Genomic DNA, 15,776 nt, shown 5'->3' on the forward strand with positions numbered 1-15,776 from the left:
TAGGGTATTAGCCCTTTGACTATGATATTCAATGCACGTATTTTTTGATGCTCTTTTGTCTTTTCATGGGCTTTTGTCTCTTATGGGTTATTTTTGTAGTACAGAAGTTTCCATTTCATATTTAGGGAGTCAATTTTTGTTCCCTTTGTACATCTTTTGACTTTGAGATTTCATGACAAAATCTCCCCTATCTAACAATTATTAAATACTCCAAAACAAGGAAAAACATGCATAGTGTGTTTACTGTCCTAAAAGCAGTTGGCTTAGTACTTCTGAAAAAGAATTTCAAGCATGAGAACACTGAGTCTGGTCATTCCAGTTCTCCATAATTCTTAATTATCATGAACATGGAACTAGTTCTCTCTCACTGATATAATTTTCTATTTATAGACACCTTTTCACTGAATTCTATCAAAGACCTAACCACAAAGTTCAAGTTATTATTACTTGAAAGTCTTAAGAGAACCTACTCTTGATTAATGAGAAAAATTGCTTCTGCTTAGATGGGATGTTATGTATTTTGGACTGTAGAAATGCCTGATGACACAGACTAAAGTCCCTCATACAATCTAGTGATAAATGTCACTTGTGACTTTTGTCTCCAGTCTCCAATTTCTAAACTAGCTCATATCAGGATCTCCCTCCATATATTTAGACTAGAGACAACTGAACACATACTATTAAATCTGTGACAAACAAGGAAGTAACTTAATTTGATGTTAATCCAAAATAAACAGAAATAATTTCCACTACTGTTCTCTTGATGTGCCAAAGTGAATGCACTAAAAGTATCAGGCCTTTTGCTATAACTGCATTGTAGGAGTTCTTCAAAACATGATCCCCCTTGTTCCGGATTTCATGCTCCTCAATGCAAAATGCTTCTAGGCAACATACTGTATCTTTTACCACTGCCTCCCTGTGAAGATTCAGTGCAAAGAGTGGCAAATATATTTAAAAGATTATAGGAGCCTATTTGATAAATGTAATCAGGTCCTAAGTTTTTTTTTGTTTTTTTTTTTTTGCAGTACGCGGGCCTCTCACTGTTGTGGCCTCTCCCGTTGCGGATCACAGGCTCCGGACGCGCAGGCTCAGCGGCCATGGCTCACGGGCCCAGCCGCTCCGCGGCATGTGGGATCTTCCCGGACCAGGGCACGAACCCATGTCCCCTGCATCGGCAGGCGGACTCTCAACCACTGCGCCACCGGGGAAGCCCAAGTCCTAAGTATTTTTGAAAGCAAACAATGCTATCCACTTGACTCAATAAAGGATATATACATATATACATGTATATATAAATATATATGTATGTTTTTTTTAAGATAGTGTTATTAGGTAGAAACTTGCGAACTCTCTTGAGGCCACAGGAAAAAGCGTTTCTATGATTTTACTAGCAAGCAAGCAAGAAAGATAAAAGTGCTGACCTCTTCCTCTTTGATGATTCTATTCTATTTGCTTCCCCAACAGTGTCACAGAAAATTTCTAGAGCAATATTCCTAGGACACACACACAGCCTCCTAGTGAAATAAGTTTGAAAAATACGGGAATAAAACTAAAAACAGAGAGACATATTACCAAAACAATTTTCAGGACCCTTAAGATGCTGATGTCCTTTGTTAATTTCTAAGACTCTAAGCAGGGATATTGTTTTTTCCTTTGTGAAAACAGAACTCATTTTTCAAAGAATACAAGCAATACCTTCAAACATTGCATGGATTTTATGAATAATTTGGACATGCTGACCTAGGGCTGCCTTAAATACACTGATTTCATATCTCTCCTGTAAGACTATGAAAAAATTAGCTTTGCCATCATCTCTTTTGAGATTCTTCCCAGGTCTGCCACGCTACCTACTGTCTGCTCCATGTCACCCTTTAATTTCTCCTCCTTTATCCTTCTCTTTATATGAAAATACTAGGATTTATGCCTTCACTGTACCAATCCAGTTGTGTATGCACATATTTTGTTGCCCATTTTATTGTATTTACTAGTGGTTTTTATTTCGTTTCTTACTAAATTATTAATATCTCTAGGTTAATAAAACACGTTCTCGGTTTTTGGTGTAATCATTCACCATCATCCAGCACTGGGACACACACACAGTCTAGAATAGTTCTCTGCCCAGAGTTGATTCTAGAAAATGTAGCTGCCTGCCCTTATTTGAGAGCGACGACGTGCAGTTGCTGTAGGGGATGAGTGAGGATGAGTCTGCATGTGTCTGTTGATGGTGACTGCCTTCAAGGGCAGCACCTAGAGCAGAACAGAATCAATGTTCAGCAGAGTCATTTCTTTGGCAGCTGAAATGAACCTGCAGGAATCTTGCTGTCACAGATACATTCATTCTTGGATGCTGCAACTGTAAATTCACCCACCCACCTGCACAGCTCAAGGGAAATAATTCCCTCAGCTTTGGAATACATCCCTCTCACAGTGGGTCAGATAACAAGCCTTAAAGGGACACAGTGATGAGTAATGAGAGACTGAGAGAACAGAATCCAAATGATATTTACAGGAGCCTTTAGTGGGCAGCGTGTAATTACAGGGTTCAGGCTCATGTGTTGCTCTTGATTATTCATTTTTCGCCACTTCCTATCTATCTCCTTCCTTTGTCTCATCATCACCAGACAAGAAATTCCCTTTTATTTGAGTAACTACATAATGGGATGCTTTGGTTCATCAAATATTCTGATTCCTGGGTCCTGTCACAATAGTTGAATAGTTCTTTTTTTTTTAATCAAACAATCAATATGATCTTTTATTTCTGTTTTCTTTCTTTCTTTTATTTTTTTTTTTTTGGCCATGCCACACGGCATGTGGGATCTTAGTTCCCTGACCAGGGATGGAACCTGCGCTCCCTGCATTGGAAGCAAGGAGTCTTAACCACTGGACTGCCACAGAAGTCCCCTGAATAGTTCATTTTGATTCACAAGTTTTCTGAATTCTACTGTAAATAGGTACGTAGGTATTTGGAAATAGGTACCTGGGTGAATCACAAAGATATTCAAGGTCTTGCAATGACAGGAGCATCATTAGGAAAACCAAATCCCCATTCAAAGTATTATACATACAGAAAACAAGCTGAAACAGTTCTGACCATACCACATACCAGAGAAATTGTTAATTTGGAAGAAAAATCTTATTTCCATGTGTTTACTTTGTCTGTGTCACTCACACCAAAGTGAACTACGAATGAACCTTTTTTCTATGCAATTTAGTTGATGTTTCTTTTGTTTGATAATCACGTAAAATGGGAATTTATTTTCAATTAAGTGGTTTTTATATGATGATAATAAGCCTATCGTTGCTCTTTAATTTTCAACTGAAGTGTTCTCATCACAGGAGGCCCTTGTTCAGAATGAGCAATTGTTGTTCCTTCCTGGGATTCTCTCGGTTTTCATCGGAAATGTGTTCCTCCAAACACTGACCCAGCTCAACCCCACTTAGTCTCTCAGGGAAGATGAGCTCATATCCTGGTGGTGTGGTGCTCTGCCCTGTACAGGGCCCAAAATCTGACCATTGCTTGTGTATAAAATGAAGCTCAGAATTTTAGATTGTGTACAATCTAGCTAACAGAGGAGGGTACTGTCTGTGCGGGGAACACTACATGACTCATATTTTCTTTGAAAAATTGAAGTCATATTTCTTTGATGTGTCAACAGTGAGGACTTAGAGCCGACTGCAGAGTCTTTGTACAAAACTGGAAGGAGAGAGGGAGAGAGAGAGAGTAGGAGAGCAAATGAGAGTCTTCTCTGAGATCAAGCAGGGAGAACAACACTCCCAGAAAATATCCTACTCCGAGTGCACAGCCCTCAGAATGTAATAATATAACCTAATGATGTGAGAGAAGAAATGGTGAGAGGAAAATGTAAACAGAAATAATTATTCTTGGATTGCTAGGAAAATACATGAGCCGAGGGCACTGACAGCATCTGAATATTTGTGTGATGCAAGAAAACAAGGACACACACTGAGTGAGAGAAGAGGCAGGTAGAGGAAGATATTGTTCCTAGAATATTTGGTGCCATGACTTGAGTGCGGTATTGAGGTTCTCTTGTCTTCCCTCTCCTTCCTCTGTCATCATTTTTCTGTGATCCCATCAGCATCACTTCAAAGATGCAAATCTCAATTTATCCCTATGCCAAACATATATCACCCCTGCCAAAAGAAGAGGTGAGAAAATGAGCTCTATGTTCAAAATAGTTCCTCTAACTCCGTTAAAAATAGACAATCCAATTCTAGGGTCCTTGAGGGGAAGTGGGTCATAGGTGGCAGGTGGCTGTCCTTCCAAGGATGTGAGAAGTTAGGGGAGGATGTTAGAAGAAGGAAGGAAGGTGATTCACCCTCTTTCTCTTTAGGAGAGTAGTTCTATAAATTATCTTTGTCTCCCTGATTGCCACAGTTTAGGGTTCCATCAATGTCACCTAGTAATTCCTTTAGCAGCTGAATTACAGCACTTTATTCCCCTAATGATCTAATTTTCCCACCAGGCTTCTGGAGGCTTCAGTGGACATGTTACTGAATAGTCTGGGTCTCCTTGTCAGTGATTTTACAGTCAAGCCAAGGCTGGGACAGAATCTCTGAGGGGCTCAAGGGAAACCAGCTCCATGCACTCCTGCATCGATGAGCACTCGCTGAGAAGAAAGAGGAGCTCACTGTTCCCTCTGGGACCACAGAGAATTCCCAGCATTTCATGAAGAACTACAAGATGTTCCAAGGCAGCTGCTGCCCCACTTCTAGACAATGCATACTTTCTCTAACAAGGCTCTCCCAGCTCTCAAAAACTGGCACAGCATGGGCAATCAGAATCTCACCAGAGAGACAGAACTGGGAAAATGGATCAGGCTGAATGCAGAAGTTGCAACTAGGGTGGTGAACTTGAAGGCACTATATATAACACTAGTGTCTCCGAGTTGAATCAAATGCAATTTTCCTGCTGAGGCCTCAGTTATTTTTAAAAAATGCTGCCGGGAATGACTGATGCCCCAGCACATCAATAGCATAGAGCTGTTCTTACTGAAATCTGAAAATACTCTTATTAAATGGAGTTAGAAAGAATATCTGGCAAGGCTCCCTCCACTGCTTTCCAGGAAGTGTTACAAAATGGCGGGGCTGGGAGCCATCCCAAATTATAGAATATCATGCTGACAGCCCTAGCATCATTGCTTGCAAAGACATCATTGAATGTGACAGGTTGGAAATCTAGGTGGTATAATGAGGCGCATACGCAGTAGTTTCAAGGGTGCTAGCAGCTATTTCATGGCTCTTTCCCCCTAAGGCAAGGAAGCTTCCCAAATTCATCTGTCTACTTTCATGTATTTTCTTTTTCTTCATTGTTCTTCTCCCTATATCTAATGCACTGACATTCAGTGGGTTGTGCCAGATTTCAAATGTCTACATCCCTCCAGGAAATAAAAGATAGACTTCTCGACCATTTGAATTAAAAGTGAACATCTTACTAGAGGATATATGATCAAAATAGTTGTTTTCTAAAGATAGTCTCATGTAAGATTTATGGCTTGCTTTATTTAGGAATTACGTTTTATTTGAAATCATCAATGTTGTATCAACACTTTACAATTATTTTAATTAAAATAACGAATCATCAAAGTTCATATAAGACAAGTATATATGATATTTGTTATTTTAGAAATGGGTGATATAAAATAAGACTGAAGCTGTGAATAATAAGGCTGGTGTGGACTGAACTGAGATTATATAACTGAAGATGTCCCAGTTTTCTGCAGAGGCTGATCTCAATTACACACAGGATGAAATATCAGAGTTTGCAATTTCCCCGATTCACAGTTAAGAACAATGTTATAGCTTAAATGTGGAAAAATTATATTCACATATATGCAAAGGGAAATAGATAAGCCATGAAGCTCATCTTTTCATTTTGTAGATAATCTCTCAAACATATTTAGCTACACAGTTTTGTTGTTCAATAGACTAGTTTTACTTGTAAGATGATAATACATGAAAATATTTTTTTTTCCAAGTAAAGCCTTTAGTTATGTAAACAACCACCATGGATCAACCACACAGCCTTTTTCTCTTTGTGCAATAGTAACAGCTGGTAGTTGAAAGAGATCTCTGATCCATCTGGCATTTTAGATACTTTGTGGGGAGAACAGCAGGACTTAGTACAATGGGCAAGAAATTTTGAGTTAGTGGATCTGAGTGGATGATCCATTTCCTGCCCTCTTCAGTTTCTCCAACTATAAAATGGGAATCTTAATCCCTTTCTCATAGGCTGTGAGATTCTTTCTGAGAGACCCTCCTTGCTTTATTCTCTTTCCTCCTCTTCTTCTTCCTCCTTCTCCTTGCTTGATTTCTCACTTGCTCCTTCATTCACCTTGAGACCAATATCTCTGAGGGCAGCAAGGGGTTCATTATGGGAAACACTCACTACCTCCTGGCTCAGGAAAGGGGAGTTCCAGTGAGTGTGTGGGGGTAGGCAGAATAGGAGAACAAACACAGAAGGAGTTGTTCCTAAAGAAATCATTCTGCTGCTATGTCCCCAGATCCTTAACACCTAACCCAGCCTAACCCCATGATGAGTCTCTTCGCTTCATTCACCTGAGGTTCTGATGGAACCTGGTTTTACTACCTCAGGCACTCTCTGTGCTATGTCTTCCTGAGGATTACCTAGAAAACGTCAAAGGCAAAGAATGATGTTTTATAGGAATATTGTACTTTCTCATATCCTCACATAGGAGAGAAAGAGAGAGAGGAAGCAAGCTCTCTGGTGTCTCTTCTAATAAGGGCACTAATCCCATCATGAGGGCTCCACCCTCATGACTCAATTACTACCCAAAGGCCCCATCTCCAAATACCATCGCATTGGCACAGTGGGGATTAGAGTTTCAACACACGAATCTAGGGGTGGGGGACACAAACATTCAGCTCACAGTGGAAGGCTACTGTGCAATAAATATGTGAATGGGCTTTATAAACTCTGAAGTACTATATTAACTGAAAGTGTTGAAATCATAAGGAATGAATAAAGTCAGACATATAATACTAATAATAAAAGGAGCTAACCTTTGTGAAGTGCTCACTTCATGCAAGTCATTATATACAGTATAATATAATTAATACAATTTAGTCTTCAGATGTGCCCATAACACCACTGTTATTATCATTACTAATAGAAAATATCTCCAAAAGTAGATTGATCATAACTAGATTATGTTCTTTGGAAAGGACACTAAAGTAAATACATTTCTAACATGTTTGACCAAGGAGAAACACAAAACAAAACAGAGGAAGCACAAAAACATTAGGAGTGAAAAGATGGTAAAATCACAGAACGTCAGAGATAATAAGAAAGTTGAACTGATTGTTGTTCATTCGTACATACTCCATTAAAGAAAATAAACCTGAACACATTACAGCTAGATACAAATTACCAAATTCAAGTAGCAGAGAAAGGAGAAAAGAAATATAAGATGGAATAGGCCCCATTGCTAACAGTTGCTACCTCTGGCCAGGGGAGTAGGAGTGACTGAGGGGGTCCAAGGAGATCTAGCACATTTTGCTGTGTAATCATTAGCACTAGTTTACTCTTGTATAAGTCTTCTAATTGGGGGCACATATTCAGACACCAGTTTTAATCTTTAAAACACATATAAAGAGTTTGTGCAGCACTGTCATATAAAATTTGAGTTTTAACCTTCTTCTAGGACAGCTATTCAAACCCTGAAAAACACCATAAATGAAATGAGGAATACAAAAATAATTGCAACACAGTTCACAACATCTGAAAACAAAATTAAATCCTCTTTACTTATATGTCCCAGGAAAACTTTTACTTTGTTTCAGTCATCTGAATTGAGTTATGTCTGTCTAAAATTAGTTCATACGTAAAAGCATTCTTTAGTGAACAGATAAATTCCTCAAGATCTGCCTGCAGCTCTGAAAAAAAAATCTCTCTGTCCTGGGAATAATTATTTAGTGTTTATATATTCTTTTTGTCACATTTTAAAAATGTACTCTACGATGACTTTATAAGATAAAAAACAGTTAACTGCATATTTACAAGGTGCTTCAAGAGAGGACCCGAATTCCCTTCCCTGCTCTACCCTTCTCCATCACAATCACCCTAGACTTCTAGTAGCTGTAAGAATAGCTGTTTTTTGTGTAGTCCTTATATTTTACATGTTTTCCATTAGCATCTGCTGGCTGTTACAAGCACAAATGAGTAAATTTGCTTTGAGTAGGGTTTTGGGGCTTGTTTGGGTGGGGAAGACGTTCTCTCAGTCAGAGTTCAAGTAACCCTCTTTGGAAGAGAGCTTTTTCACCTTCATAATCTATGATAACCCAGACAATTAGCCTGTGTGAACTAAGGAGCATCAGTGTTCACTGGGGGTGCAAAGGATAATCAAAACGTCAACAGTTGAGTAATGAGAGAAAATATCTATTAAATACTTAAACAATGTGCTAAACACTTTATATGTATTTTCTTACTTGGCCCTCAGAGTAACCTACTAGAAAGGATTTATTCTACTTCTTTTTTTAATGGATGAGCCAACTGAGGGACAGAAAACTTAAACAACTTACTCAAGGTCACATAGCTCAAGCTCAAGTTGGAATCTGAACCATCCAGGCAGTCAAACTCCAAAGTCTCTACTTAAAATTCTCTAATGGTCACTATACATCAGAATAACTTTATTTCAAATACATAATAAAGGGATAATTCTTCCCATCCTATATTGGTGTACGTGCATGTCTCAGTGTTCTGGAATAATAACATTGCAAAATTACCACAAGTTCAAATTAGCTTGGAAGACAATGAATGATGTAGAACATTCAGGAAAGCCCAGTACCAGGTGCTATCAATTGAGGTTCATGAGTCATGACAGTCAACACAATACCGTATGCGAGGCATTAGCTTACTGGAATGTACATAGCAGCTTCCTGGCACCCAGCCATCTTATATGTTTTCCATTTTTCTCACCTTGTTGCAGATGGGCTTGTTTTATTAAGGGAGATGCCTGAGTGTGTAATCAATAACACGAAAATAGAGCTTGGCAGCTGTCTAGATTACAGACGTTCTTACGTGGCCCATGCATGTGCCCACAGACACACAGAATCCAATGGCAACAGTGCATACTGCTTAGAAGAAATCTGCCAATTAATAGTATCACCTCTAAAGTGCCTGTGAGTTGGGGGCCAATTTAAATTTAGTTGCATCAGGTTAGAATGCTGATGGAATGACTCATGTAAAAAAAAATCAGCCAGGGTCCAATACCTTTCAAGTGCATTTATTAATAGTGCTTATTTTAATACTGACTCTTCTGGTAGAAGTACTGCTTTAAGATGACAAGTAAAAAATACAACACAAATGCAAGTGGAATGGAATCAGCATGAAAATAAGCCTTATGTTTTAAATATTTTGGAAAATGTATTGAAGAAGATGAACTTTAAGTTATGACTGAAGTTCAGCAAGTCAAGTTTTTGCCTTTCTGAGAATGTAGAAAAATGCATAGACAACATTTCATCTTTTATATGTATGAATGTACTTTTGAGATGTGTGTGGGTATATTGTGTGTGGTTGTGTATGAAAAATGCTCTGTGAGAGGAGAGGAATAAACCTCCTGTAGACCAACTCAGGGAAGCTGTGGCAGAAATATTACAAAACTACAGGTAATCTGATCAATAATTCTCTGAAATAAGTGAGAATACATTTCACACTAATATACAAACACTGCAATGTAGATCTTATTTATAAATTTCACTTGCACACAATCCAAAGGCAACTTGTTGAAGTTAAAAAAATAACTGAACTATGAATTGGTTTGACCTCTAAGTAGAGTCTATGGCATCGTGATGAAAATGGCAGTGCTACTAAAGTGAAATTTTGCATTTGAGGATGACATGGCTGTTATCTGAATGTCTGTGGACATCTGAGAAGACTTTCCACACTACAAACACATTTGGCTCAAATTCCAAACTATACCTATTAAACTGTACACCCTTCAGACTGAGTCACCATTCTTTCCTTGTACCTCCTTGCTGATCTCACCCAACACTGAACTCTGCAATTTCATGAGGTCTTACCCAGACCCTTTGGGAAAGCTCAAGACTATTACTATTTCCAATGCCAAGAAACTCCCCAAAGGAGGGCAGCCTCATACTCCTACCGGCCCCCGGCCTCTACTATCAGCTTCCTCCAATCCATCTTCTATGCTTGCTGCCCAACTGATAGTTCCAATATAAAAGATCTAACTGTGAAACCTTGGCTTAAAGCCTTTAAAATGCTTCCCTGGTATCTACAGAGTAAACTGTAAACTCCTTTGCTTAGCATACAAAGAACTTCAAGATCTGGCCACTGCCGAAATGTCAAGTCTCATCTGTCATTTCCTGCCTTGCTCTTTGCAAGCCAGAAATATTGAACTACTTATAGTTCTCTAGTGGACCACGCTCTGGTCTGGTGCCCTGCCTTTACACATGCTCTCCCTGGAAGAGTCCTCCCTGCCTGTGTGCCTGACAAATTCATTCATTCTTCAAGCCTCAGTTCAAATGCTACCTCTTCTGAGAAGGCTTCCTTGACTCCCCAAGCAGCTGGCTGTGCCATTTCTCTGGTGATCTCCTTCAGGTTTGCACACATATCTTTAAAGGAGTCATCCTATTGTTTGATGGCACATCTCTTGCCTGTATTTAAATTACATGAGGGCAGGGACCACATCTTTCCATTTTTCATCGCCAGCATCCTGGATAGAGCCTGGCATAAAGTGAAGGTCAATGCATGTTGTTGAATGAAGGAATGAATGAATGAGACATAGATGTTCTCCTCAAGTGAACAGTTCAGCAAGTAGAAACTGTTCAGACTCTTCAGGACTCTAAGGATACAAAAGGCAACGTTTCCAGTGGTCTAGTTGGGCCAGTACTCTTGTGTTTTGCTCAGCAACCTAACTAACCTTGAAAGAGCATTTTACAAATGGCTGGCAGACCCATTTTAACTTCTTAGCAGTCATATCTTTGCAGTGAAGGTTTTGAGGGATATTATCCACTCAGTCTGTCCAGAGTCATCTGATCGTCACCTGCAGCTGACCACAAAATCAACTCATAAATACGCATTCTCTGTGTGATCAGAAGCAGCATAGCTGAGTGTGGTTAAGGGTACACACTCAGGGACCTTAGACTGAATCCTGACTCTGTTACATACTCTTTATGCCTCTGGATGAATCTGTAAATTAGGAACACTGATAGTACCAGCCTCAGAGGGTTGTTGTGAAGATTAAAGCAAGTGTGTACATGTAATAATTGCTTAGAATATTTGTCACATAAAAAGCTCTAAATAAGTGTAGTTACTATCATTATCTTTTTTAAAACACCTACCCTATTCCTCCTTACCTTCACACAAATTGGACAATAGCAGCCCTGCTCTGCATTGTCATGGAGCCCTGAAACAAGTCCAATGTCCCCTCACACTGAAAGTAACAAAGATCAGCCAGAGATGCACAGTCACATGCAACAATTGCTCAGAATCCTGTGTCTTGTTCTCAAGAAGCTGCTCCTCTGAGCTGAGCTCTGTCTGGCCTCAAACTCGCGGTTCTTCAACCAGAGCTGGATCTAGCCACTGGCCCTTGGGGTTGTGTTTGTATTGTGTCTTCTTAAAAATCTAATTAAAAATTGCTCACAGACTCTGCTGTGGCTTGCCCTCTGGCTCTCCAGGCCTGTGTTACCTCAAGTAGAATTCTTAATAGTGGTTCCTCAGAACTCAGCCAGGACAGTCTACCATTACCAACAACCCACTCCCACACCCTCCCCACCGCCGCCCTGCCCAGTCCACCAAAAATGGGAAGGAGTTAAGGGAAAGGGGAGAATTCTGACCATGCAGGTAGCAAATGACTCACAAAGAACAGTGAAGAATGGCTTGCAGAGCCTCCTGCAGATTCCCTAGTCTAACTGTAATCACAACCAACCTTAGAGTTGACATTTACTTGTCAGAAAAAATCAAAACAAAATAAAAAAACCTTCCAAGAAGCCCTAGGGATGGACTGGTATTTTTAAAGAGTAGATACATAATTAGATAAAAAAAAAAATGGCTTGTTTCCTTGGGTTACAACCCCTGGGTTAGATTTTCTAGAATTTTCCTCACTATGAGAGTGGTAAAAAGCTTGACCACATGGGCTTAGGAGAAAGTTCCAAGATGGCAAAAAGCTCTAAGGTGATACCAACTCTGCTGTAGCCAAGGCCTACAGCCAGAGGATCAAAAGGAGTTCCCATATCTTAGTCCAGCTCACCAAGGGTCAAAGCTCAATAATGAGAGTGTACATTGCATTGATCCATGTCCTCTCTGAGAACCTTCCTCATGAACCTGCAGCAGTGGTAGGTCTCATGAAGAATTTGAGGGTTTTGAATCTCAGCTAACACAATTTTCAGACATTGCTATTGTTCGAAAGTTTGGCGTTTCATCCATTTGGTCCGTGGACAGTTTGCTCAGGGAGCCATCTCATTTCCTGAGATGATAAAACCTCATGATTGGAAACTACCTAAAGGTACACTACTGGATGTAGTGAATGGACTACTGGTCCATTCACTCTGTTGGCAGCAGCTGCTAAATTCTAGCATTACAAGTCAAGGTCGCATCATTTAACACTGTTCTTAAAGATTTTCACAGAGGCTCTCCCTGGCCTGATGTGTCAATGGGGAGGTGTTCAGTTAGCATTGTGTGGGGCTGTATAAAATATATCCAAGAAGGAAGACCCAGTGTAAGTTACAAATCTATAAATCCAATTATGACCAAGGCTGTGTATGCCAATTTCACAATTAATACTTTACACTTAATTTTAGAATTTTGTGTCTGAGTCTCTAAAACCATTTTCCTGCTTAAAATATTTTCTTTTGTCAATGCCTTGAAAAAATGGCCTAAGCATGTTTCATTCTGAGTTTATTCTTAGCTTTCTAATATTTTGCCAAGGGACCAGCCTTTTGGACATTGAATGAGAGTTTTGTCCGTAATTCATACCATACCATTCTATTATACTTAGGTCCAAATAATTTTTAAGCATTAGGATCCCTCCTGGCTGAATCTAAAATTCACCCATAAAATCTAGATGCCTAGAGAAATTGAGAAGTAAGAATTATAACCTAGCAACACTATACATCTTGATTGTCGCATACTATCATACCTCACACAAATTGGCCCAATATGTAACACCCATTCCAAAATGTCTCATGTAAATGTGATAAGGACAGGTGGTAACCTAATTAGAATTTAGAAACGAACTGGCTGGATATTAGATTTTACTTCATAATGGACAAGGGAAACACAAAAGAAAGATTTAGCTAAACGTTAACTAAAAATGATAAGGCTTCAGAGGATGGCAATCATCCAATGTTCTCACTCAGTCCAAGGTTAAATTAGAAGTAGACAGTTAATAACTGCTTTGGTTTCTTCAGGGAATATTTTCTCCAATAGGATTCTTGGCTGAAGTGACATTCCTAATGTTTTTTCCTAAGGTCACTCTCATTGCTAACTTTATAAAAACAAATTTGTTAAAACCAAGTCTTTGAACTCTGAAAATTAATACAGTTTTATAAAAAAGATGACTGCTTACATAGATTCTCCACAGGGAGCTTCCTCCTAGAACTGTTATTTACATGGAACAAGTTAAGACTTCACATATAATGAAACTATTTTACCATTAAATAAAGCTATATTATTAATAACCAAGGTACCAGAACTGTCCATTCATAAAAGGCACATTCCTTTACACCTTCTCTTTACACAAAATCAAAGTACAAAAAGTTAGGGATGAATTACCTGTCACCTCAGTTGGAATTAGAACTATTTTAATTTTTTTAATTGTGATAGTGCCAAGACTTAAAGCCCCTGCCATAAGAGACAGACCATGATGAAACTGAAGACAAAATATTTGGGGAAATCTGGCTTGGCCAAGATTATGTAATGGCAACTAAATATCTATGAGGGCCTGATTTAAAATGAGGCTAAACACAGAAATCCTGAGCACTGAATGGACCTCTTCACCTGTTTGTCCTAAATATAACTCATATAAACATATCCCAAATGGAATCCATTATTTTTCCTCCATCATATTTTGTATAACTCTGCTCTTCTTTTGGCTCAGTTATAAAGGTGTTACCAACTAAAATATACATGGGAATTCAGCATACAATAAATGTACACTTCCAGTCAGTAAGAAAATGTGTGTTATTAAGTGAATGGTGTCAGAAAATAATAAACCATTTGGAGAAAAAAGAAAACAAAATTGGATATCAATATTGAACACACTCCTTAAATTACTAAAGGCTAAAAAGGATTAAAAAGGAAACACGGGATATTTCTATCACCATATAATGGAAATGGTATTTATACAAAAGACATGCAACTCAAACTGTATTAAATTTTTAGTGGTCAATAGAATGACACTGAAAAATTATATCCAGCTCATTTGAAATAAATTATTTTTCATCTTTAAGTCTTTAATAAAAGTCTTGATCTATAATCCCTCAAGAAAAGAAATAGGCAAATAATACTTACCTGGCAGGGGAGATACCATGATCACGAAGGTGGTTTTCTCAGGGCGAGGCTTATCCATTGCACTCCGGATGTGCTGACCCCTGCGATTTCCCCAAATGGGGGAAATGCGACTGCATAATTTGTGATAGTGGGGGACTGCGTTTGCGCCCTCCCCTGATAAAAAAAAAAATAGGCAAACAGTATGAACAAAGAGGTTACACATAGACACACACATACCTATAAACAGATTATAAATATATAAAACATGCTCAAACACCTTTGTAATTACATAAGTGCAAATTTTAAGAGGATACTATTTTTTACTTAATAGTCTACTTAAATCAGTCTGATTATAGAGTTTTGAGAAATCAGGGCCACCATATTTCACGTGTTGCACAACTCCAGGAGCAACTGTTTCTGTAGGATTGTGTGTTGCACATTTTAGAAGCCATGCAGAAAACAGGTCATCACAAGCACTCACTGTTAATGACACTGTAAATGAATACAGATGCATGTTTTACATACTCTAACTTTAGAACTAGCATTTCATCTCTGGGAAAGTATCTCACTCACAGCCACTGAGAACAGCCTTGCAGGCTAACACACGGCCCAACTTCAGGCAGTTCCATTCCCATAGATTATGGTGTGAATGACACCCCCAAAGGAGTTAGGTAAATAAGTGGGCCCTGACTTGGATAGCTTCTCACACATGTGTGCAAAGACATATATGCAAGGATGTTCATAGAATAACCAGAAAACTGGAGGAAAAATGTCATCCAGTAAGGAATTACATTACTCTTGGTACATACACAGAATAGTATAAGAGGCAGCCATTACAAGAATGAAGAATCACTCTATAGATGATGATTTGGGGAGATCCCTAAGGTATGTTTTTAATTTAAAAAGCAAAATTCAGAGCACTGCAAATACATGCTCTGATTTGTATTTTTTGGTGTGTGTGTGTGTGTGTGTGTGTGATACTAACTGTATCACCATGGCAACAGTCTGCCTAATTCTGCCTCTGCCTCTTCATTTTCTTACACTAGCCCTCAACTTTCAAATCTTCCTATGTCCCTGGTATAAACAGGCATGAGCCTCATCGTGAAATAATAACCATGCTTTACTTTCTCTCCTATTCTACTGATATATGTGTAGAGTATCTTTCAGATTTAAAATCAAAACCTCTCCTCTAAACAAGAGCTAACTGATCAGGTGGATTGAATCTACCTCTGGTGGTACAATCTTACAAAAAACGCTTTTCCCCTGAAGGGTAATGATTTTGCAGGTT

The 15,776-nt window shown here is 38.8% G+C and overlaps 1 non-coding gene across 1 annotated transcript; it reads left to right on the forward strand.

Moving 5' to 3' along the window:
• Nucleotides 1-14,501: 14,501 nt before the first annotated feature.
• LOC117195441 (U1 spliceosomal RNA) lies at nt 14,502-14,665 on the forward strand. The gene has a single exon (XR_004475161.1). It is a non-coding gene; the product is annotated as a U1 spliceosomal RNA (small nuclear RNA).
• Nucleotides 14,666-15,776: the final 1,111 nt, after the last annotated feature.

The sequence above is a fragment of the Orcinus orca genome, chromosome 7 (assembly GCF_937001465.1).
Source record: "Orcinus orca chromosome 7, mOrcOrc1.1, whole genome shotgun sequence".
Lineage (NCBI taxonomy): Eukaryota > Metazoa > Chordata > Mammalia > Artiodactyla > Delphinidae > Orcinus > Orcinus orca.